A 19,073-nucleotide genomic window follows, 5' to 3' on the forward strand; every position below is an offset into this window, starting at 1 on the left:
TGTGTGTGTGTGTGTGTGTGTGCGCGCGTGCGTGTGTGTGTGTGTGTGTGTGTGTGTGTTTTGCACATCCTCTCAAGATGGTGACTGAGTGCAGCTCTCTTCAGTCTGTGCATATTTGATAAGCACCATCATCATCATCATCATCATCCTCTTCCGTCTCCTTCTCTTCTGTTGTATAATGTGTGTGTGTCACAGACAGACGGTTTCCCCGCAGGGAGAGAGAGAGAGAGACGGGTGGAGGAGACATTAGTGAAAAAATGACTGTGATTATGGGATGCATATTTCATGGTTCTTATTTGAAATATTGCAACTAGCCTGGAAAGACATGGGTTCATGTTTGCAGCATCATCCCTTGATAGAGTCGTACAGCTTGGTTTGTCTGCTAACAGTGCGTTATTTCATAAAATCTCAGGCTGATGCTGAAACTAGAAACACACATGAATGGTGCCGCATGTAACGTTCCATAACGCTGCAAATCATCCTGCATCTCAAAAGTTGCTTTGCTGCGTATCGATCAGATCTGCAGCTAAACAGGCCTGTGAGGGTCCAAACGGGCACTTCATCAAAGCGTCCCATCGAGACCTTCAGCATGTCAGTGTGTTTTAAATCATGTCCATCTGCTTAAGCACCTTCCAGACAATCCATTACATATCGATTAGAGCCGCATCGATCGCAATTATGCACGTGCTTGTATTGTACTTGTGCTGATAGTAAATTGAGTTGTGTCTGCACTGATCATAAACTACGCTAAAAGCTTCCTCAATCATAATCTCGGCCTGAAATTCTGCTTTAACCACAGTGATCTTTCTGTTATATCTTCATTTCACTGAAGTGTTTTCAGAGCAGAACATGAAGACTGGACCGGAGTGCCATAACAACATGGGTTTGGTTTTGACACAAGCTCTTTGCCAGGTCTGACAGATGAGAATATGAATAGTTAAAGATGAGTTGTACGTCTGAAAGCTCCTCTCCTGCTGTCCTGGGCTCCTCAGAGACACTCGCGGTTTTTGTCTGTCAGACTTCACGCAACTCTGAGCAGGTTTGGATTTTGGTTTCTTTATTTTTGCTGTGCAGTCAAAGCCAGCAGTGGTAAATTCTCATGAATAAATCACACTGCATTAACACAACACACACTCGACCGTAGTCTTCATTCAGGACGCCTAATGTATAATCTCATAATGCTCGTTAGAGTTTATGAGCACAGCAAACAGCTCTCTTCAGACAGATACTGTACACCTGTGACCATGTCTGCATAGTTAGGGGAGAGATTATAACACTTTTTGACTTTGTCAGTTTGTGTAAATCCACATGGGGTTCAGAATTTTTTATCCACAGTAATTTCATACTTGTCTAGTACAAATATGTCACTTTGTTTAATAATTACAGCATATACGTTTTTCTTTATTTATCCTCAAAAAATGGAAGTGAAATGTGACAACATGCCCCGTAGGTGGGGTACATTGTAACATCTGAGGGGCATGTTGTAACATGACTGTATGACAGCTTAAAACGTTATCCGATCTCACGAAAAAAAATATACAAGACAAACTAAAACATTTTGTCAATACAATAAAATAAAAATAAAAATTCAAATAAAATAATGGCATTTTATAAGAATTAAAAATAATCTGATTTTGGAGTTTGACAATGAACACCTTGCAAACAGGCATGGGACGGCCAACATAAACGAGCCAAAATGCTTTACATGTCTTGAAATAATAATTTCTGAACATTAAACATTGACTGTCAGTCTTCACCTGTTTCTCGTCGTTTATCATTAAAAATGTATTAAAGTAAATAGTGTAAATGACATCACTAATGTCACAGAATAGCATAGTTTAATAATAGTGGGGCACATTGTAACACAGTGTTACAACGTTTGAATTTTGGCGCACTTTTTTCTCTATATAATGTTGATATGGTAACTAGTAAATACTGTAAATTCTGTTATGCTAGCATGTGTGGAAATATTTAAACCACGTGTGTTACAACTAACCCTGTGTTACCTTGTGCCCCGCGCTCCCCTAGTCATGTTTACTAAGACCTAAGCAACCACTCTAAACAGATTTTCATTTGCAATTAAGCTGATGTTTTTATTCAAAGAGATTTAAATTGCATTCAAAGTAAACATTTTACCAGTTTATGCATTTCCTGTGAATCAAACCTGTGTTCTACTGTTTGAGCTACAGGAATGAATGACAACAACACAGAACTCCCTAGCAACAGCCTAGTAACAACCCAAAACTCCTTTGCAACACCATAGCAACAACCCAAAACTCCCTGGCAACACCCTTGCAACGAATATAATAGAATAGTTTCTAGAACTCCCTAGTAACACCTGAACAACAACCCAGAACTTCCTAGAAATGCCCTAGCAACAACCCAAAACTCCCTATAGCAACACCTGGACAACAACCAAGAACTGTCTAGCAATGCCATAAGAACAACCAAGAACTTCCTAGCAACACCCTAGCAACAGCCCAGAACTCCTTAGTAACACCTGAACAACAACCCAGAACTTCCTAGAAATGCCCTAGCAACAACCCAGAACTTCCTAGAATGCCCTAGCAACAACCCAAAACTCCCTATAGCAACACCTGGACAACAACCAAGAACTGTCTAGCAATGCCCTAAGAACAACCAAGAACTTCCTAGCAACACCCTAGCAACAGCCCAGAACTCCTTAGTAACACCTGAACAACAACCCAGAACTTCCTAGAAACGCCCTAGCAACAACCCAAAACTTCCTAGCAACAACCCAAAACTCCATAGCAACACCTGAACAACAACCAAGAACTTTCTAGCAACAACCCAAAACTCCATAGCAACACCTGAACAACAACCAAGAACTTTCTAGCAATGCCCTAAGAACAACCAAGAACTTCCTAGCGACACCCTAGCAACAGTCCAGAACCCCTTAATAACACCTGAACAACAACCCAGAACTTCCTAGAAACGCCCTAGCAACAACCCAGATCTTTCTAGCAACAACCCAAAACTCCCTGGCAACACCTGAACAACAACAACACAGAACTTCCTAGCAACAGCCTAGCAACAACTCAGAACTCCTTTGCAACACCATAGCAACAACCCAAAACTCCCTGACAACACCTGAACAACAACAACACAGAACTCCCTAGCAACAGCCTAGCAACAACTCAGAACTCCTTTGCAACACCATAGCAACAACCCAAAACTCCCTGACAACACCTGAACAACAACAACACAGAACTCCCTAGCAACAGCCTAGCAACAACTCAGAACTCCTTTGCAACACCATAGCAACAAACCAAAACTCCCTGGCAACACCCTTGCAACAATCCAGAACTCCTTGGCAACACCCTAGCAACAACCCAGAATTCCCTGGTAACATCCCAAAACTTCCTGGCAATAACCAAGAACTCCCTGGCAACACCATAGCAACCCGTCAGAACACCTAAGCTACATTGAAGTAAATATCATACAGCAGGTTTTGTTCAGAAAGTGTTCAGTCGTGTTTTATATACTGAGCTTAATGAAGAGTTTTAAGCTTTGATTGAGGTGCGATGAGCAGATAATAAAACAAAACAGCCTCTGATAATAGCATAACAGCCTTGATGCGATGCGATGGCGCCACAGACGGCAGCCTCAGTGTTTGGCTCTCCAGTGTTTGTACTGTTTTTGTTAGTTTTTCCCGTTTTTTGTTTCTCAAACACGATCAGTTTTACCAGGGATGAGCTGCTGAACATTCGGCAGAACACACCACACAATCTTCTACCGGATTACGTTTATTCGGACGTTTTGCTGAACATTGTAGTCGGCGGAGCTGCTGCGCTGATCAAGCGCTTCAGGACGCGCAGACGGGGGAAGAGAGCCGGCGTGCTCGTGAAGCTCAGGAAGCGCGGATTCAGAACGGTGCTGCCTAGCATCCATCTGGCGAATCTGACACTACAGTCATCGGTCTCATCAAGGATGGAGACGAGTCTGCTTACAGACAGGAGGTTAAAGAGCTGGCTGTCTGGTGCAGTCATAACAACTTTTGAGCTGAACACCCTCAAAACTGTGGAGATGATCGTGGACTTCAGGAGGAACCCCCCTGCACTCCCCCCACTCACCATCATGGACAGCACTGTGGCTGCAGTGGAGTCATTCAGATTCCTGGGCACCACCATCTCTCAGGACCTGAAGTGGGACACTCACATTGACTCCACTGTTAAAAAGGCCCAGCAGAGGTTGTACTTCCTTCGCCAGCTGAGGAAATTCAACCTGCCACAGGAGCTGCTGAAGCAGTTCTACTCAGCCGTCATTGAGTCTGTTCTGTGCACTTCAATAACTGTCTGGTTTGGTTCAGCTACAAAATCAGACATCAGAAGACTACAGAGAACGGTTCGGACTGCTGAAAGGATTATTGGTGCCCCCCTGCCTACCCTCCAAGAACTGTATACATCCAGAGTGAGGAAAAGGGCTCAGAAAATCACTCTGGATCCATCACATCCAAGCCATCTCCTTTTTGAACTTTTGCCATCTGGTCGGTGTTACAGAGCACCGAATACCAGGACAGCCAGGCACAAGAACAGTTTCTTTCCCCAGGCAATCTACCTCATGAACAGTTAATGTTCTCCCATTGTGCAATTAAAGTACAGTATGTGCAATAACCTTATACTTATTTATCACCCTAAATCCTAGTACATCCCTACAACTTTATTTTATTTTATTTTATTCTATTCCTATTCTATCTATAGCACACCTGTATATACAATTTATTCTTTTTTTGTGGTTTATATTTATGCATGTGTATTTTATTCACATCTTATTTTCATTATCTGTGTGTTGTTGTTGTCTCCGTGTACTGGAAGCTTGTGACACTATAACAAATTCCTTGTATGTGCAAACATACTTGGCAATAAAGCTCTTTCTGATTCTGATTCTGATCTGATTCTGATATTCATCTGTTACAGAGAACAGTCACGGTGTTGATCTGCAGGGACTGTGTGAAACAGCGTCTGGTGTTTTAATGCAGGCTGTCATACAGTGTGTTTTTTCGGTGTTGACCTTGAAGCACAACACAAATGTGACAGAGCCGCCTCTCACTGATCATCATCAGAGCCTTCTCCTGTTTTTAATTAGTCTTCAGATGATCAGCACAGTACAGTGATTGTTACTGATGTCATTCAGCTCATTCCAATCAGTCCGTTCCTGCGGTCAGACACACTCATCAGTGACTCTTCATTAGGAACAGCTCAAGACATTTACATATTGAAGAGTGATTGATGTTCAGAGTCGGTGTAAATCAGTCATGTGTGGTCTGACTTCTTGAAGAGTGGAACAATGTGACTGTAATATATAAAGCCTGTATACTAGCAAACAAAAAGACCCTAAACAGTGCAATTTAACTAAATTCCCACATCATTTTGAATCATCCAGTATTAGACTGCAATGAAACATGGGTTAATGTTATTTCTTTTAAACCACTTGTGAACTCATTTTCTGTGTTGTTTTATGTGCTCCACATCCCTGAGCTCAGCAGCTTCACTCTGAACTTCAAAAGCAACAGCGCCACCTAGTGCTTCAGCTCTATTACTACCACATGCAGGCTTCTGAACAGATGAAGCTATATATATATATGTATATATATTGTGTTCTTTGTTCACAAATGTTGACAACAGCTACATAATTATGTTCTTCACAAAAAGTAAAATAATGAATGCATTTGGATTCATGCATTAAAACAGTGTACACATGAAAATTAATGTTGGCTGGCATAATCAGTCAGTAGCAGAATATTTCCACATTACAGATAATAAATCCTACAAATAGATATCAGTTTACTGAACTACGGTAGATATTTTAGGACAAGGGCGCCACCTTCAGGAATGGATATCAAACTACACACACAACTGCAGTCTCTCTCTCTCTCTCTCTCACACACACACACACACACACACTCACTCACTCACACACACACACTCACACACTCACTCACACACACACACACACACACACTCACTCACTCACTCACTCACTCACTCACTCACACACACACACACACACACACACACACTTGCTGCAGCTGAAATCCAGTCTGGTTTATACTGTTTTGGCTTCAAAATACAAACTAGTGCATGGTAATATTTCTGATAATTTTTTCATATTTTATTCTTTCATTCAGAACAAAACCAGGACAGCTGTTGTCTTTGTGTTTGTAATGTTCATTCATACAACAGAATCACCTTCCTGTGTCTGTAATCACTTCAGCATGCATTAGAGGTTTTTGTGACACAGTCCAGCATTTGCACAGACACAGAATGTGACTTTAACTTACATAACTTGATCTTTTGATTAAAACAAAACGTGTGTATAATCTCAGTTCTTTATCTTTATCCTAAAAGTTTTATGATATAGACTGAAACACAATGTTCGATATACTGATATTTTAATAATGGATCTCTGTTTAATGAATATATTTACACATGATATGTTTTTGCCTATAATCTGTCATCAGATCTGCAGGTACCAGGTTTCAGCTGAGTGTTTCGGCCACTGGCGAATGAGGCTAATCCATGTATGGATCTCAAACTGAAGCAATCCAGCAGAGATTTGGTAAAAATAGTCTGAACAGAGGCCTTTGTGTGGCTCTTTAAGTAACAGAAGCTGCAAGTGCTTTTGTCCACAAAATGAAATATTGCTTGTGTAGAGCAAATACACAATCACCTCAGTTCCACAGACGGATGCTCACTGGGGAATGAGCAGAAACACTCTCAACACTCTCTGTTTACTGCATGTATTGAGTGTGCACTTTCATCCTCTTGCGGGCCGGTGGACTGAGAGTCACTCACGTGCAGCTGACAGATGCAGCTCAGAGAATCTGCTTACATGTGGTGCTTACACTAATACACACACATCAACACAGCAACTCACTCAGAAAACACCACAACTAACATGCTGTTCTGTTGTAGATGATCTTGTTCCAATCATACAGAGAAAATCTGCACATAAAACACTAATTACATATAGAGTAGATTACAGTTCAGTCTTCATCAGAACACAGCTGTTCTTGCACAAAAGCATCAGGATCCCATTGTGTGTACTATACTGTACTATATATTACAGTAACAGTGTGTGTACTATACTGTACTATAGATTATTATAGTAACAGTGTGTGTACTATACTGTACTATATATTACTATAGTAACAGTGTGTACTATACTGTACTATATATTATTATAGTAACGGTTTGTGTACTATACTGTACTATATATTATTATAGTAACGGTTTGTGTACTATACTGTACTATATATTATTATAGTAACGGTTTGTGTACTATACTGTACTATATATTATTATAGTAACGGTTTGTGTACTATACTGTACTATATATTATTATAGTAACGGTTTGTGTACTATACTGTACTATATATTATTATAGTAACGGTTTGTGTACTATACTGTACTATATATTATTATAGTAACGGTTTGTGTACTATACTGTACTATATATTATTATAGTAACGGTTTGTGTACTATACTGTACTATATATTATTATAGTAACGGTTTGTGTACTATACTGTACTATATATTATTATAGTAACGGTTTGTGTACTATACTGTACTATATATTATTATAGTAACGGTTTGTGTACTATACTGTACTATATATTATTATAGTAACGGTTTGTGTACTATACTGTACTATATATTATTATAGTAACGGTTTGTGTACTATACTGTACTATATATTATTATAGTAACGGTTTGTGTACTATACTGTACTATATATTATTATAGTAACGGTTTGTGTACTATACTGTACTATATATTATTATAGTAACGGTTTGTGTACTATACTGTACTATATATTATTATAGTAACGGTTTGTGTACTATACTGTACTATATATTATTATAGTAACGGTTTGTGTACTATACTGTACTATATATTATTATAGTAACGGTTTGTGTACTATACTGTACTATATATTATTATAGTAACGGTTTGTGTACTATACTGTACTATATATTATTATAGTAACGGTTTGTGTACTATACTGTACTATATATTATTATAGTAACGGTTTGTGTACTATACTGTACTATATATTATTATAGTAACGGTTTGTGTACTATACTGTACTATATATTATTATAGTAACGGTTTGTGTACTATACTGTACTATATATTATTATAGTAACGGTTTGTGTACTATACTGTACTATATATTATTATAGTAACGGTTTGTGTACTATACTGTACTATATATTATTATAGTAACGGTTTGTGTACTATACTGTACTATATATTATTATAGTAACGGTTTGTGTACTATACTGTACTATATATTATTATAGTAACGGTTTGTGTACTATACTGTACTATATATTATTATAGTAACGGTTTGTGTACTATACTGTACTATATATTATTATAGTAACGGTTTGTGTACTATACTGTACTATATATTATTATAGTAACGGTTTGTGTACTATACTGTACTATATATTATTATAGTAACGGTTTGTGTACTATACTGTACTATATATTATTATAGTAACGGTTTGTGTACTATACTGTACTATATATTATTATAGTAACGGTTTGTGTACTATACTGTACTATATATTATTATAGTAACGGTTTGTGTACTATACTGTACTATATATTATTATAGTAACGGTTTGTGTACTATACTGTACTATATATTATTATAGTAACGGTTTGTGTACTATACTGTACTATATATTATTATAGTAACGGTTTGTGTACTATACTGTACTATATATTATTATAGTAACGGTTTGTGTACTATACTGTACTATATATTATTATAGTAACGGTTTGTGTACTATACTGTACTATATATTATTATAGTAACGGTTTGTGTACTATACTGTACTATATATTATTATAGTAACGGTTTGTGTACTATACTGTACTATATATTATTATAGTAACGGTTTGTGTACTATACTGTACTATATATTATTATAGTAACGGTTTGTGTACTATACTGTACTATATATTATTATAGTAACGGTTTGTGTACTATACTGTACTATATATTATTATAGTAACGGTTTGTGTACTATACTGTACTATATATTATTATAGTAACGGTTTGTGTACTATACTGTACTATATATTATTATAGTAACGGTTTGTGTACTATACTGTACTATATATTATTATAGTAACGGTTTGTGTACTATACTGTACTATATATTATTATAGTAACGGTTTGTGTACTATACTGTACTATATATTATTATAGTAACGGTTTGTGTACTATACTGTACTATATATTATTATAGTAACGGTTTGTGTACTATACTGTACTATATATTATTATAGTAACGGTTTGTGTACTATACTGTACTATATATTATTATAGTAACGGTTTGTGTACTATACTGTACTATATATTATTATAGTAACAGTGTGTGTACTATACTGCCAGTTACTATAGTAACAGTGTGTATACTGTACTGCCACTTACTATACTACACTGCCAGTTATTATAGTAACACTGTGTGTACTGTACTGCCACTTACTATAGTAACAGTGTGTGTACTATACTGCCACTTACTATAGTAACAGTGTGTGTACTATACCGTACTATATATTACTATAGTAACAGTGTGTGTACTATACTGCCACTTACTATAGTAACAGTGTGTGTACTATACTGTACTATATATTACTATAGTAACAGTGTGTGTACTATACTGTACTATATATTACTATAGTAACAGTGTGTGTACTATACTGTACTATATATTACTATAGTAACAGTGTGTGTACTATACTGTACTATATATTACTATAGTAACAGTGTGTGTACTATACTGTACTATATATTACTATAGTAACAGTGTGTGTACTATACTGTACTATATATTACTATAGTAACAGTGTGTGTACTATACTGTACTATATATTACTATAGTAACAGTGTGTGTACTATACTGTACTATATATTACTATAGTAACAGTGTGTGTACTATACTGTACTATATATTACTATAGTAACAGTGTGTGTACTATACTGTACTATATATTACTATAGTAACAGTGTGTGTACTATACTGTACTATATATTACTATAGTAACAGTGTGTGTACTATACTGTACAAAGGAGAACAAGACACGTTACAGTATAAACACAGAGCATGAGAGAAGAGTGCGGATGGACTGAAACAGATGAAACAGATAATATTCAGATGAAAAAGTTGTTATTAAATATACAGTTATATTTACAGTATGTTTCAAAGCAGCTTTACGGAGAATTGCGGTGAGCAACACAAAGCTAAATGAAGGGGAAAACTCCTTAAGATGTTCAAGTAGATGAGGAAGAAACATCAACATCCTCCCTGCTGCCACAAATATTATTTATCTCTCATCACTGAATCAACCTGAAGACATTCATTTATACCAACAAAATTCATTGTTTATGGGTTACATATTTTTTAAGGTAATAATTGCAGGTTGACATTTTTACAGTGTACACACTACTGTAAAAGTGTATAACACTACTGATTGTTGTAATACAATTGAAAATTAAAAATAATACTATTGACATTTATGGTTTTGTTTATTAATTTTATGCCAGCAAAAAAATAATTACTTTAAAAAAAACTATAGTAACAGTGTGTGTACTATACTGTACTATATATTACTATAGTAACAGTGTGTGTACTATACTGTACTATATATTACTATAGTAACAGTGTGTGTACTATACTGTACTATATATTACTATAGTAACAGTGTGTGTACTATACTGTACTATATATTACTATAGTAACAGTGTGTGTACTATACTGTACTATATATTACTATAGTAACAGTGTGTGTACTATACTGTACTATATATTACTATAGTAACAGTGTGTGTACTATACTGTACTATATATTACTATAGTAACAGTGTGTGTACTATACTGTACTATATATTACTATAGTAACAGTGTGTGTACTATACTGTACTATATATTACTATAGTAACAGTGTGTGTACTATACTGTACTATATATTACTATAGTAACAGTGTGTGTACTATACTGTACTATATATTACTATAGTAACAGTGTGTGTACTATACTGTACTATATATTACTATAGTAACAGTGTGTGTACTATACTGTACTATATATTACTATAGTAACAGTGTGTGTACTATACTGTACTATATATTACTATAGTAACAGTGTGTGTACTATACTGTACTATATATTACTATAGTAACAGTGTGTGTACTATACTGTACTATATATTACTATAGTAACAGTGTGTGTACTATACTGTACTATATATTACTATAGTAACAGTGTGTGTACTATACTGTACTATATATTACTATAGTAACAGTGTGTGTACTATACTGTACTATATATTACTATAGTAACAGTGTGTGTACTATACTGTACTATATATTACTATAGTAACAGTGTGTGTACTATACTGTACTATATATTACTATAGTAACAGTGTGTGTACTATACTGTACTATATATTACTATAGTAACAGTGTGTGTACTATACTGTACTATATATTACTATAGTAACAGTGTGTGTACTATACTGTACTATATATTACTATAGTAACAGTGTGTGTACTATACTGTACTATATATTACTATAGTAACAGTGTGTGTACTATACTGTACTATATATTACTATAGTAACAGTGTGTGTACTATACTGTACTATATATTACTATAGTAACAGTGTGTGTACTATACTGTACTATATATTACTATAGTAACAGTGTGTGTACTATACTGTACTATATATTACTATAGTAACAGTGTGTGTACTATACTGTACTATATATTACTATAGTAACAGTGTGTGTACTATACTGTACTATATATTACTATAGTAACAGTGTGTGTACTATACTGTACTATATATTACTATAGTAACAGTGTGTGTACTATACTGTACTATATATTACTATAGTAACAGTGTGTGTACTATACTGTACTATATATTACTATAGTAACAGTGTGTGTACTATACTGTACTATATATTACTATAGTAACAGTGTGTGTACTATACTGTACTATATATTACTATAGTAACAGTGTGTGTACTATACTGTACTATATATTACTATAGTAACAGTGTGTGTACTATACTGTACTATATATTACTATAGTAACAGTGTGTGTACTATACTGCCACTTACTATAGTAACAGTGTGTGTACTATACTGTACTATATATTACTATAGTAACAGTGTGTGTACTATACTGTACTATATATTACTATAGTAACAGTGTGTGTACTATACTGCCAGTTACTATAGTAACAGTGTGTATACTGTACTGCCAGTTACTATACTACACTGCCAGTTACTATACTACACTGCCAGTTACTATACTACACCGCGTTACTATAGTAACAGTGTGTGTACTATACTGTACTATATATTACTATAGCAACAGTGTGTGTACTATACTGTACTATATATTACTATAGTAACAGTGTGTGTACTATACTGCCACTTACTATAGTAACAGTGTGTGTACTATACTGCCACTTACTATAGTAACAGTGTGTGTACTATACTGTACTATATATTACTATAGTAACAGTGTGTGTACTATACTGCCAGTTACTATAGTAACAGTGTGTATACTGTACTGCCAGTTACTATACTACACTGCCAGTTACTATACTACACTGCCAGTTACTATACTACACCGCGTTACTATAGTAACAGTGTGTGTACTGTACTGCCAGTTACTATAGTAAAAGTGTGTGTACTGTACTGCCACTTACTATACTACACTGCCAGTTACTATAGTAACAGTGAGTGTACTATGCTGTGGATTACCATAGTAACAGTGTGTGCACTATGCTGCAGGTTACTATAGTAACAGTGTGTACTGTACCCAAAGTTGCCATAGTAACAGTGTGTGGCGGTGTGAGTGGGTGTGGCCCAAAGCTTCACCAAGGTCTGAGCTGGAACAATGGAAGGAAACAGCCGGGCGTTAATCTCACACACGCACACACACACACACACACACACATGCACACAGTTACAACACACTGCCTTTAGTTGAAGAGCTGATGTGAAAAAGCAAACAAAAACAGGAAGTCAGGTTACATTTGATCTTTAAAGGAGAACTGAGGGATAAAGACACGTTACAGTATAAACACAGAGCATGAGAGAAGAGTGCGGATGGACTGAAACAGATATGAGTGAGAATATTCAGATGAAAAAGTTGTTATTAAATATACAGTTATATTTACAGTATGTTTCAAAGCAGCTTTACGGAGAATTGCGGTGAGCAACACAAAGCTAAATGAAGGGGAAAACTCCTTAAGATGTTCAAGTAGATGAGGAAGAAACATCAACATCCTCCCTGCTGCCACAAATATTATTTATCTCTCATCACTGAATCAACCTGAAGACATTCATTTATACCAACAAAATTCATTGTTTATGGGTTACATATTTTTTAAGGTAATAATTGCAGGTTGACATTTTTACAGTGTACACACTACTGTAAAAGTGTATAACACTACTGATTGTTGTAATACAATTGAAAATTAAAAATAATACTATTGACATTTATGGTTTTGTTTATTAATTTTATGCCAGCAAAAAAATAATTACTTTAAAAAAAACACTGATAATAATGAGCTTCTTCGTGAGGTCACGGTCAAACTACCTGGCGCGTGACACACACACGCACGCACGCACGCACGCCGTGACGTCACGCGATGATGAGGGCCTCAGCACCATCTGTCTGTCAGACAATAGCGGCTCCTGCTTCTGTGTGTCCGCGACATCATCAGCGATATTAACGATCATAACGCATCAGAGCGACACGGGACTCGACTCACAGGTCAGATCACCGTCACTATTTCTGCTTCGTAAATGTCATGTATTTGTAATACTAGCGCTTTTTGCCGCTGCCGGTGGCGGTTGCTATGGGCAGGAGACCTGTTGCTATGGAGCGCGCTCTATCAATACAACATTGTCTTTGTCCGGCTGCAGACAATAAACATGAAAATCTGCATGATGCAGCGATGCATGCGAGTCTGACTGCTGCAGCTCTGCTGCTCGAGGGCTTCTCTTTCATACCAATTCTGTTTCATTTGTTTCTCCTACAATTCCTTTGAAGAAACAGACACAGATGTATCACTGGCTGTCATTTGTGACACAAATGTATCAGTGTGTATCTCGTCAAATCTGACAGATGCAGGAAAGACTTTCTTTTTCATTTCATTGATTTCATCATTAGCAGATGGATTTCGGTGATTGTTGATGTTCTGATTGTGTGGACGGTCTGTCTGAGCCTATAGAGCCTGAACGCTGCAGAACATGAAGCCAGAGAGCAATTACATAAATCTACTTCTTTATCAGAATGTGCAAATGATGAGAACAGATTCTCTCAAGATCAAACCATCTGAGCTGCTCTCCACGCTCATGTAGAGGAAGTATACCAGAAACACCAGACTAAATAGATACTTCAATGAAAGTGACAACACCATTAAGCCTGCAGAAATATAAAAGAAAAACATTTGAGTAATGTTTTCTTGTAGGATCATACACTGTAAAAATGATTTTGAAGGTGTAAATAAAAAACGAAGAAAAAAAGGGACAAAAGCTGCCAATGAGACGGTACCATTTCAAAAGGAACACCTCTGTACCTTATTTACCCCTAAAAGCTGCATTTTAGCATCTTAAAGGTACATATTACTATCTAAATGGTACATAATAGTTCCTTTTGAAAGGATACCGTCCCAGTGACAGCTTTTGTACCTTTTTCTGAGAGCGAAAGATTGAGTATGGTTTAACAAGAAAACACTGTCACATTTAATTCAGTGTGTTACTTGCCATTTTTTTGTAATCATTTGTGAAGTTAACTAGCAATTTCTGATTTGTTGTTTTTTTCAGTGTAGAATGAGGTATAAAAGGATAAAACTGAAATGAGTGGGATGTCAGGTGTGTTTGAGGGTAAAAGGTACATATTAGTATCTAAATGAGACATATTAGTACATTTTGAAAGAAACAGCTTTTGTACCTTTTTTCCTGAAAGTAAACGATTGAGTATGTTTAACAAGAAAATACTATTTCAGTCTACTTTCACATTTAATTCAATGTGAAAATAATTCTTTGTAATCATTTATTAAATTTACTAGCAATTTCTGAGTTATTAAAGGATAAAACTGAAAGGTGTGGGATGTCAGGTGTGTTTGAGAGTGTTTGTCCTGTGAGAGTCCAGAGGTCTCCGGATCATCCCGCATTAATCTGCTGGTCAGGGAACAGTGACCGCTGCTGTTTGTGTTCATGTCGTCATGATGTGTGTCAGTCTGTCATGTCTGGATCATTTTAAGGGCCCGATGTGAACTCCGAGATGGCGGTGCATTCATGAAATGAAGGAGAAGATGACAGATGAGACGAGGGATGGGATTAGATGAAAGAATTAAACACTAACTGCTGAGCTGCAGAGAATCTAGTTATTCTGAACTAGACATTCAATCGTTGCAAAGCAGCTTTACAGAAAATGAAAGTTTCTACATTATATTTAGTAATAGCTTATCAGTGGTGACGATCTCAAGTTGATGTCAATATGGCAGAAATGTACGGTAAAAATCAAGCAGTTAGTTAAAGTCGTGTAATCAAACAGACGGTGAACACTATTAACAGCAATGATTATATGTTGCGATCAAACTTATAGCAAAATGTGGTAGTTCTGTATGTTGTTTCAGGGTTGGCATCATCTGAGGTCCTCTGAGGGGTCGGCATCATCTCTTCTCAGGTGTTCTGGATCCAGACTGAAGCTTGTGTAAATCCTAGTTACAAACAGAGAAGGAAATAGAGACATAATTAGCTGCTGTTCCAACTAAGCAAAAAATTATGTGTTTAACCCAAACTAAAGAATAATAATGTGCATTTGATCAGATATAACTGCAGTACAAGATTATGAGATGCATTATTTGAATGCTTGGCCAAAGAGATGTGTCTTTAATCTAGATTTAAACAGAGAGAGTGTGTCTGAACCCCGAACGTTATCAGGAAGGCTATTCCAGAGTTTGGGAGCCAAATGCGAAAAAGCTCTACCACCTTTAGTGGACTTTGCTATCCTAGGTACTACCAAAAGTCCAGAGTTTTGCAACCTTAGGGAGCGTGATGGATTGTAGCGTGGTAGAAGACTAGTAAGGTACGCAGGAGCTAACCGCAAGTAATAAACTGATACGGAACTTAATAGGTAGCCAGTGCAGAGACTGTAAAATTGGGGTAATATGATTAATATGATCAGACCTGGTAAGGACTCTGGCTGCTACATTTTGGACTACCTGTAGCTTGTTTATTGAAGATGCAGGACAACCACCTAGCAGTGCATTACAATAGTCCAGTCTAGAGGTCATGAATGCATGAACTAGCTTTTCTGCATCAGAAACAGGTAACATATTTCGTAACTTGGCAATGTTTCTAAGATGGAAGAATGCTGTTTTTGTAACATGGGAAATATAATTTTCAAAAGACAAGTTGCTATCTAATATAACACCCAGATTTTTGACTGTAGAGGAAGTAACAGTACATCCGTCTAGTTGCAAATTGTAATCCAAGAGATTCTGTGTACTGTCTTTTGGTCCAATAAGTAATATCTCTGTCTTATCCGAATTTAATAGGAGAAAATTATTGGTCATCCAATCTTTTACATTTTTAACACACTCTGTTAGCTTAGATAATTTAGAAGTTTCATCTGGTCTTGTTGAGATATATAGTTGAGTATCATCAGCATAACAGTGGAAACTAATCCCGTATTTTCTAATAATATTACCAAGGGGCAACATGTATATCGAAAATAGCAGAGGACCTAGGACAGATCCTTGTGGCACTCCATATTTTACTGGTGATAATCGAGATGACTCCCCATTTAAATGAACAAAGTGGTAGCGATCGGACAGGTAGGATCTAAACCATCTTAAAGCCTGCCCTTGAATACCTGTATAGTTTTGTAATCGATCTATGAGTATGTCATGATCTATAGTGTCGAACGCAGCACTAAGATCAAGTAAAACTAGCAATGAGATACAGCCTTGGTCTGACGCAAGAAGCAAGTCATTTGTAATTTTAACAAGTGCAGTTTCTGTGCTATGGTGGGGCCTGAAACCTGACTGAAATTCTTCATAGAGATAATTTTTTTGCAGGAAGGAGCACAATTGAGCAGACACAACTTTTTCTAAAATTTTAGACATAAAAGGAAGATTTGAGATGGGTCTGTAATTTGCCAGTTCACTAGGATCTAGTTGTGGTTTCTTAATAAGAGGCTTAATAACCGCCAGCTTGAATGGTTTTGGGACGTGACCTAAAGACAACGACGAGTTAATAATATTGAGAAGCGGTTCTTCTGCTACAGGTAACAACTCTTTCAGTAATTTAGTGGGTACAGGATCTAACAGACATGTTGTTGGTTTAGATGCAGTGATAAGTTTATTTAGCTCTTCCTGTCCTATAATTGTAAAGCACTGCAGTTTATCTTTTGGTGCGATGAATGAAGCTGAAGTATTATACGCTGTAGAATCTACATTTGTTATTGTATTTCTGATGTTATCTATTTTATCAGTGAAGAAATTCATAAAGTCATTACTATTAAACTGTGAGGGAATATGTAGGTCGGGTGGCGTCTGGTTATTTGTTAATCTAGCCACTGTGCTAAATAAAAACCTTGGATTGTTTTGGTTATTTTCTATGAGTTTGTGGATATGCTCGGCCCTGGCAGCTTTTAGAGCCTGTCTATAGCTGGACATACTGTTTTTCCACGCAATTCTAAAAACTTCCAAGTTAGTTTTTCTCCATTTGCGCTCAAGACTACGAGTTTTTTTCTTGAGAGAATGGGTATTACTGTTGTACCATGGCGCAGTACGTTTTTCTCTAACCTTTTTCAATTTGATGGGGGCAACAGCTTCTAATGTATTAGAGAAGATAGTGCCCATGTTGCTAGTCATTTCGTCTAGTTCATGTGTACTTATGGGTACACAGAGCAGTTGAGATAAATCAGGCAGGTTATTTGTGAATCTGTCTTTGGTGGCTGGAACAATAGTTCTGCCCAGACGATAACGCGGAGCGATATAGTTAATATCAGTAATACGCAGCATGCACGATACAAGGAAATGGTCAGTAACATCATCACTTTGAGGTACGATATCTATATCAGTAAGATCAATTCCATGCGATATAATTAAATCTAGCGTATGATTAAAACGATGAGTGGGCCCGGAGACGTTTTGCTTGACTCCAAAAGAGTTTATTAGGTCAGTAAACGCAAGTCCTAATGCATCATTTGTATTATCAACGTGAATGTTAAAATCTCCGACAATTAGCGCTTTATCAACAGTAACCAATAGGTCTGAGAGAAAATCTGCAAATTCTTTTAGGAAATCTGTATATGGCCCTGGTGGTCTATACACAGTAGCCAGAGCAAGAGATACAATAGATTTCTTTTGCATATCTGACAGTGTAACATTAAGCAGAAGTATTTCGAATGAGTTAAACCTGTATCCTGTCTTCTGAGTAACATTGAGAATATCACTATATATTGTTGCAACACCGCCGCCACGACCAGTCTGACGGGGCTCATGCTTATAACAGTAGCTTGGTGGAGTAGACTCATTTAGACCAATATAATCATTAGGTTTTAGCCAGGTTTCAGTCAAGCAGAGTACATCAAAACGATTATCTGTGATCATTTCATTTACAATAACTGCTTTGGGTGAGAGTGATCTAATGTTTAGGAGCCCAAACTTTAAAAATTGTTTTTGTTCATTTATTTTACATTTTTCTGGTTTAATCACGATAAGATTTTTTCTAGATCCTGCATTAAATTTATATTTTGACCTCACTATTCGGGGAACAGACACAGTCTTTATAGATTGGACAGCACAAGTACTTCTATCATTTAAGCGGGTAGAACAAAAGTCATCAGGGCAGTTATTTGAGATTTGACTTACTAGTCATATGGAGCGTAGCGTCCTGGAGATGTTGTCCGACATGAGTTCCGCTCCGACTCTGCTGGGGTGCAGGCCATCAGCGCGAAAAAGCCTAGGACGCTCCCAGAAAAGATTCCAATTA

This window comes from Sinocyclocheilus rhinocerous, unplaced genomic scaffold, assembly GCF_001515625.1.
Source record: "Sinocyclocheilus rhinocerous isolate Xijiao unplaced genomic scaffold, SAMN03320098_v1.1 scaffold203, whole genome shotgun sequence".
NCBI lineage: Eukaryota > Metazoa > Chordata > Actinopteri > Cypriniformes > Cyprinidae > Sinocyclocheilus > Sinocyclocheilus rhinocerous.